General features: G+C 41.2%; 1 protein-coding gene across 1 annotated transcript in view; it reads right to left on the minus strand.

Moving 5' to 3' along the window:
- lingo1a (leucine rich repeat and Ig domain containing 1a) overlaps window positions 1-7,744 on the minus strand; it is a 29,340-nt gene extending 21,596 nt beyond the window's left edge. The window contains 1 exon segment of the mRNA XM_030054173.1: window positions 7,096-7,744. The gene's annotated coding sequence lies outside the window, so the exon portion shown is untranslated.
- Between the last annotated feature and the right edge of the window lie 300 nt (window positions 7,745-8,044).

Consider the following 8,044-nt stretch of genomic DNA (forward strand, 5'->3'; position numbering starts at 1 on the left):
TTGTACCTCAAAGCAGGGCCCCTGTTGTCTCGAATCACATGATGAATAGGGACAGGCTGTCACCGGATAAAAAGCAACCACATTGATCCGGTGAACGGAGGGGACAATGGGCTTGAAACACATTAAAATATTAGAATTATCAGAGACGCTTTAATTCAAGTATAAGGGAGGGTAGCCTTTCTATACTTTGGCAGCATTTGAACAAGAGGGCACATGTCCTTAATGAATCCTAATGGGATTAGTGGCCATTAATAGCACTTTTTGAGCCCAGAGCAGCAAAGATGGTGAGATCCTCCTGAAAATACATTAGTTTTGCCTCAATGTGGGCACCAAGAAATTTAGCAAAACTCTGAGCAGGTGCATGGCTGAATCTTCCCAACATTAAATACAAAATACAAATTTGATGAATAGTGTTTAAACCCAGTCTGTCATTAACTTCTGAAATTATGAGAAAAGAGCTGGATTGGGTTGGCTGCAAATAACGACTGTGTTTCTCAGAGGCGGCAGCAATCACCCTACTAGACAGAGTCAAGAGTACTAACACCTAAACACTGAACCCTGTGAACTCTGGATCTCCATGGAGTATTTTGACAGCCATTATATCTGGGAGCTGGGCCACAAATACAAACCTCATTTCCACTTATGGAAAATATCATATGCTCCATTCAAGTGTGGCTGTGTAAGTGGATCTACAGTTGTGTGCTCACTGTTGTGTTTTCTATTGCCACTGAACAGCACTGTGTTTGAAAAGATGCTTTCAGTCGATCCTCCATATTGTTATTTTCCTAAACAATAATAATTATGATCACTAGTGCAAAACAATTTTAAATGGTTGACTTTCCAGGTAAAAATGCATGTTCAGATATATCCGGATTAAAAATGCAAAGGGAAAGCATTATGAATAAATGTGAATTGGGAACTGACATCACTTTATGGTGCTTCTGTTTTCATGTAGTTTTGTGTGTCCAGCTCAAGCATTTGAAATGGAACTAACACTTACATTATAAAAGGTCCTTAATATCTCCAGCACAAATATCGTGTATATGAATATGGCCCCACCACAAGTAAATAAACAAGTCTTTGCTGGTTGGTGTTAGCAACGTCTTGTCAGCAACTTCTGCCTAGGCTCTAACCCCAAGACTGTAGTCTGGGACCATTTACTGCCTCACCCAATGTAATTTACAGCACTTACAGCTCGGCTGAATGACATACATGTCAGTCATATCATCATCCAAATGATAGGTGCTGCAGTTTAATTCCGCCTGGCAATGCAGGTGCCAGCATGAGCATTGATTGGTCCCTATGCGGTGAATACAAATTTACTCCTTTAAGAGCCTTAGTAAGCACAACTACCTCCCCAGCCCTTGACCTATAACCTTGTCCACCATGAAAGGCTGTTTTAATGATGCATCCTCTAAGGGGCCCCAAATGCTTTATGGCAGGATGATATTGCAACCCATGGCACCGGCTAAGAGTTCACATCAATAACATATTTGGATGTATTTAACCTGTAATATACTGTATATGTGAATATGTGTGATTAAACAAAATGTGGAAGTATTTGAATTCAAGAACTAATCACAATTGGCCTGTATGAAGAGTTAATTTTGACAGGTATTTGAATATTAGTTTTAGTCTTAGTCATTTGCTGAGATATTGTTTGTTTAGTCAGATTTTAGCCATCAATTTTACATTAGTCTTAGTCAAGTTTTTTTTTCAAAGGTACTTCAAATAACTGTAATTAATTTAGTCAAATTACAGGATACTATTCTAAAAATATTAAAATACTACTTAAGGTGTAGTGTTTGCTCTTAACTCATATTTTAGAATAAGTGAGACTTTAACACTGTATTAAGTTTACACCTGAAACAATAGAAAGGATAAACTATACCCTGAGGATGTAAACATTCAAGCCTGTTAATAAGCGCTATGACCTGCTCTCTTCTTAACTAACATGACTGTTGGAGTTTCAATACATCACCAGTTTACACCAAAGATTCAGGACAAGATGAGTTGACACTTGCACCTAGGCTACCTCCATAAGAAAGTTAAAATGTCAAGTCTGCAACATTCTGAAGCCTGCCAGTTTTCACCAGTGAGACTAGATGAGCCGGCATATCATTTCCATAGCAACAGCTCTCTTTACTTGAATGTTTCTGTCGGCTTTCTGAAGCTGGATAATTTGTAGTGCAGCTCCATGCTGCTTTCATGGCAACAGGACATCAGAGTATCATCTATAAAACTTAACCAACATGGTGTTTCCGGCGCCAGGAAAGCTGACGCTCTCTTCCTTGTATTCCTGTGGAGGAAATTATGACTTTTTACAAGTTGAAAATGTGAATATCTCCCCCAGTTACACCAAGGTTCCAAATTTACAAGAGGGACATTTTGCTGTTGGACTTCCCATGAAAGCAGCTTAGTTGTCTGTTGGGTTGTCTGTCTTGTTGGAGAAAGGGGGGGCAGATTTACGTTTATCTGTGCATGTCTATTACTCTACCTCTGACATTTTTGTGACATCATTTGTCTTTGGCAGTGAGAAAAATATTTAGTTTGAATTTTTGTTTTCACAGAGCAACTTGTTATTGTCATAGTCTCGTCATCACCATGAAAAAAGGAACTATTTTTTTGTCGAAAAATTAACTGATTCTTCAGAATATGATGAGAAAAAAAAGAATGGGATGGAAGGGAAAAAAAACACTTAAGTGCTGAAAGAGTAATTTCTACTGAAATCAGGTGTAGAACACCATAGCGACATTTTGTTGGATATGATAACATTATCTACAAAATAACAATGAAACATGGTGTTCCTTTGCTGATACACAAAAGTTATATCATTTGTATATATCTAAAAGTGAATTCAGCTAGTGTCATGTGATTGGCTGTTATGGGATATTTACCATTATTACTATTTTAATGAGTACCAACTATATGGTATTTTGATTAAATAAATGAATACATAAATAAATAATCCTCATTTATTCATTTTTTTTTTCATTTGTGCCATGACCCTGTCAACATGCAGCACATCCTATTTTTAGTTAACCCTATAAAGCCTGAACTATGAAAGAATTGGCAGAAAATTCCCTTATTTTGAAATTGAACCCTTTATTTAGTCCTATAATAAAATATATTTAAAAAAAATAAAAATAAAAAAATATGTTATTACACGACCTTTCTGGTGTATGATATATGATATGTACTTGAAGTGCCAGTGGTCTGGTCCAGGGTGAACAGGGGGAGTGTTCAAAGGTATATAACAGTATTTTGGTCAAGTATTGATTAAACTGAAAACGAAAAACAAAATTGAAAATGCGTATCATATATGATACGAATGGCTTTATAGGGTTAAGCATTACATCTAAAGCATCTAATGTTCACAGTACAATTGGTGCTAAAATAAATTCCTTGTGGAAGAAAAAGCTTCCTGCGAAATATCCATTAAAATGTTTTAAATGTCAGATGTCAAATTCCATGCCAACTGGGAAGTAAAAGCCAAAGGGATGTCTCTCTCACTCTCTCTCCTTCCCTCCCTCTCTCCTTGTGTTTCAATGCTTATTCACACACCAACATAGAAAAAACAGTTCAACTGCCTTCTGATAATCTTCTTCATTTAACTTTATAAGTCTGATGAAAGGAAAATAATATCTATGTTCAATGTAGAGAGATGAGAATCAGCAAACCAGTCCAAACTTTCAGCTGCCTTTGTCCTGTCTTTCTCACACCTCGTTAGCTGTTCATACTTCATACTGTCAACCAATCAGACCGTTCATTAAAATTTGGGTTGATTTGCCTTTTTTTTTTTTTTTTTTTTTGAATTTGCATGGCCTTTGTTAAATAAAGCTGTGAAATTGGGAAATGTGATTTTTTTCATTACACTGGACCTTTTAGGAAGCCACGCCTCATAAGTAATGGAAAAAACTGTGGTAATTTAAGAGAGCTCATTTAAATCAGATTCCCTTGGAGGCTAGAGCTCAGGCTTTTACGTGATGCTGTACCCCTGTGAGAGCAGCAAAGGAACACCAACACTGCAGCTTTTAGGTACACAATTTGTCTGACATAATGCAGCACTTACAGTAAATCTGTGCAGTTACATTATGCCCTGTGCACCTATTTTACATGACAGCAAGTTGTCACATCACAGGAAGCAATCACACATTGTTTCATAACTGAGCCTCAGCTTCAGCAGACACTAAAAGGAGGATGGAGTGAAATAAACTAATGTTCCTGGAGTGATACTTCTGAAGACACATGCCATGAGTGTCATGCTGGCTGGGACACTTTCACAACAGGCGAGAAATCCAGCTCAGTGGGAATGCACTGCTGAAACACAAGACCAAAACAATGCCTCTGACTTTTCAACATCGGCAGATCATATGGCAACTTAACAGAAGGAATCGCAGCGAGACTGCTGTTCCTGCATATCTAGTTCAAAAGATATCCAGCAAGGACAACGGCGACTTTTGAACAAGGACACCCACTCCCTCTTCCCCCCTCCCACCAAGCAGCAACTATGATCCCACCGCAGGCTTTTTTTAAATATATAAACAGCCCATCAAGCCTCAGGCACTGCTGTATCAAGGCAGTGGTATCAAGTGGAATGGCAGTTGTGTCTTACAAAAACAACATAATTGCTGTCCCCGATGAAAACTCCCAGCAGTGTGTCATCATAGCATTATGTAGACATTGTGGCCTCACAACTGGGAGCTAATAAACACCTTGTCAATGCAGTAGGTGTCAGTTTTACACCCAGGGTAAGTGTCTCCAAGAGACATGCCAAAACGTCATAAGCCAACATTAGCCCGCTCACTGCCGCTATTGGTCAATTAGTGTGCTGTGAGAACGTCTTGCAGGGCTGCCATCATTCATGCACAAACATCATAGTCCACATCATTGGCATCCACTGTCTCAACAGCTCCTCTGCATGCAAAGTTAGCTATGGAAAGCTGTACTCTGCTACCCATAATCTAAGATATTCCAAATTTTAGTTTGTCAAACTGATTAGAATGCCACACACGGAATCACTCTTATTCTGTTCTTATTGCTGTTCTATTTTGTCTGCATTTGATTAAATTACAAACAGGACAAGATGAAACCATACCCTAGAGAAATATAATGCCATTATGAGGTCCATGCTTTTCCTGTGACATCAGATACACTGCATTATATGGGCCACTATGGAGAGCTTTAGCTTATTGCACGCATTGATCATCACACTGTAATTCAATATAGAATATAAGCAGCAGAATTAGATTTGGATGGAGGGGTGTGTGTGTGTGTGTGTGTGTGTGTGTGTGTGTGTGTGTGTCTGTCTGTTGGGTGGGTGGGGGTGGGAGGGGGCTTTACATCTGCCCAAGCCTTCTGTGGGGCAGAGAGGTGAATCCTGTTGATTACTCGTTAAAACGTCAAGGTCAGGCGGCCGCACATTTGTTTAATGACAACGATGCCTCTGGACAAAGCGGATCACACACTTCAGCGGCCTCTTGGTTGTAGCAACGCAGGCATTACTGAGACGGCATACCATTGAAAAAAGAGCACTAAACCATATAATTATAAGTTATAAATTAAGCTTACACACATTTCACAGAGGAATACCTAGGAATTAAAAACACCACTAAGGATACACTTGGTGGACGTCACATACTTAAAAGTATCTAAAATATAGGCATATTTATGTGGGTTTTTGATAGATAGAGCACAAGACTGAAAAGAGGGGGAGGTCAGGAATATAATGCACCTATCAGGCTCAGTGTGCCACACCCTTGCCGACGTATAGCCGAGATATCTCAAAGTGCATCTGCTATCTATCATCTGGGATTGTGCGCCCAGATAAAGCCGGAGAGCCTGTGCTGTAGCGCCGGAGCTGTTGGAGACTGCTCCTATTCTATCTGGCTGTCCGCTCCCTCCGGCTATTTATAACCAACAGAGCTAGAGCACTTTATGAATGTCCGCAGGCACAGCATCACACAGTCCTCTGATACTCTACCCTACCGCATCTGTTTCAGCGTGGCATTGTAAGAGGTAGCGTTGGGGGGAAAAAAAGAAGAAAGCGGAAAGTGTGGAATTCAGGGGCCGCCTGTCATATCACCTACCCCTGCAAACGCTGTCATGAATGATAAACAACGCGTATACCCACAAGTTTCATCCAGTCTCTGCAGCCTGTATGTAGATCCCATGGCTTTTTTGTGAGCAGTGACTGACAAAACAGATCACGAATCGTTCCCTGAGATCAACAAAAAGCATGGATCGGTTGCAGCAGATGCTTGGTCGTCCAAAAAAACAGATAGCCATCTTTGCAGATGAATACAAAATAGCAAGGGGAAGATCCCGACTGCGATCACTGCCACAGACAACGAGAAATGTTATCTCGGGAGGCCCTACGTGGGCAAATAAAGGCTAGATTAAGATAACATTTGGTAATTCACACACACACACACACACACACACACACACACACATCCTATTCGCGGGACAATTAAATTTGATTAATGGTTAAAGCCCTTGTCCTTCCAGACAAGCGCACGCACGCACACACACACACACACACACACACACACACACACACACACACACACACACACACACACACACACATATATATATATATAAACTGAGAGAAAGGCAGGAAGAGAGATTTAACCGGCAATGCGTGCACTGATTAAAATCCAGAAATTAATTTCGTATCTGCATGATTTAGATGCTTCTTTACCTGCAGAGGACGCGCCTAACCAATCTAAGTGCACTCAAGCCCCAGTTTTGCTTTTGCTCTCCTGCACCTATTCTACACTATTCATCGTCAACTTGCAGGAAAATGTGCGATATGACATCGAAAATCGACATTTGGAAATGGATAAAAATTACTTGTGCAGACTGATGTAACCACTGGCGCACACGAATTTATAAATTGAGGGGGGGTTTTAAGCAAAGTAGCCCGCGCAGATCGGGGCTTAGCTGCATTCTGGATGCTCATTCATCTCTTTGAAATCCTGGCCTCAGCTGATGTTAAACTACATCGACATAATCACGCACATTCCGGGATATTCCCGCAAAATCCAGCACTTTTATGAACATATTTTCTTTCTTAACCTCGCTACTCACCTGCTATAACCTTTACTGCTTCCAAGCATCCTTACGCATATCTCCCCGACGGCAACTCCCAGCCAGCAACACTCAAAATTGAGACGCACTATCTCAAGTCCATCGCTTTGAAATAGCCTATGGGATTTAAAGAAAGGAAACGAAGAAAGAGAGCAGCCGTTCGTTCCTCCCAGATTCTTCCCGCGAGTTTGACGATAAAATAGGCAGCGGGGTACGGCGGTTATAAAACGGCAGCAGAAGTAGTTACAGCGGGCGACCCACACACAGCGATCCTCCCTTGGAAATTTTGACTTCCTGTGCGCCTGAACTCGTCCGAGGAATAGAGAGAATAAAGAAGGGATGCAAATGGCAGGAAGAGAGAACAACTCCCACGCATCCGTTCCCAGTGCAAGCACACAGTTCTCAGTCCTTGATGCAGACTCTCTCTCACACACAATCCTGTGTGACTGGCTGTCGTCAGTGGCAGAGGCAATCCGCTTGCTGGAGGGAGGGACGGAGATGATCAGCGGAATGCACTCTGCTCGGTGTCCTACCACAGTGTGTGGGTATCATCCAGTGTGTGTGTGCGTATGTGGTGGTGGGGTGGTTGTGTATTCGCCTATATGTGTTTGATCACTCTATATGACGCATAGTCTGTTTATTTGCACCCGATTTAACCACTCTGCCTTCTGCTTACCAGCGTAGACTCTCACCCATTCCTGTTGAGGCGCACGCGAACGCACAGGCGCGCGCACGCACAAACACACAGCAGTCAGATCGTACCAGAGGAAATATCTATATTTTGATGGTCATCTGAAAAAAAAATGTTTTATATTAACCGACAAGAGTTATTTCGCAGCCTAGAAATAAGTGTTAGTGTATGAATGTGTGCGCGCACGTAGAGAGAGAGAGAGAGAGGGAGGGAGGGAGAGGGAGAAGAAGGGAGGGAGGGGGGATCTATAAGAAAGTA

The sequence above is a fragment of the Myripristis murdjan genome, chromosome 6 (genome assembly GCF_902150065.1).
Source record: "Myripristis murdjan chromosome 6, fMyrMur1.1, whole genome shotgun sequence".
Classification (NCBI taxonomy): Eukaryota; Metazoa; Chordata; class Actinopteri; order Holocentriformes; family Holocentridae; genus Myripristis; species Myripristis murdjan.